This window comes from Anopheles moucheti (assembly GCF_943734755.1).
Source record: "Anopheles moucheti chromosome X unlocalized genomic scaffold, idAnoMoucSN_F20_07 X_unloc_20, whole genome shotgun sequence".
Lineage (NCBI taxonomy): Eukaryota > Metazoa > Arthropoda > Insecta > Diptera > Culicidae > Anopheles > Anopheles moucheti.
Genome location: NW_026453527.1, coordinates 40,001 through 40,478, shown reverse-complemented (window position 1 = coordinate 40,478; position 478 = coordinate 40,001).

Genomic DNA, 478 nt, shown 5'->3' with positions numbered 1-478 from the left:
TTCGTTTCACTTTTCATACTCAGGGGAGTCTAAAATTGATGTTTTGAGTCACCGTGAAAAAAAAATTTTTTTGACCCGAGCTTGTGTCGGCGACCCAAAATCGACGCACTTGGGAAAAATGTTCTAGCAGGGGCCCTCCCATACAAAAATTTTTTTTTGACTCACCGGGTAAAATGGTCGCACTTGGTAAAAATGTTCTAGCAGGGGCCCTCCCATACAAAATTTTTTTCTTTTCAAAAATGATTTTCGTTTCACTTTTCATACTCAGGGAAGTCTAATATTGAAGTTTTGAGTCACCGTGAAAAAAAATTTTTTTTGACTCACTGGGTAAAATGGTCGCACTTGGGAAAAATGTTCTAGCAGGGGCCCTCCCATACAAAAATTTTTTCTTCTCAAAAATGATTTTCGTTTCACTTTTCATACTCAGGGGAGTCTAAAATTGATGTTTTGAGTCACCGAGAAAAAAAAATTTTTTTGA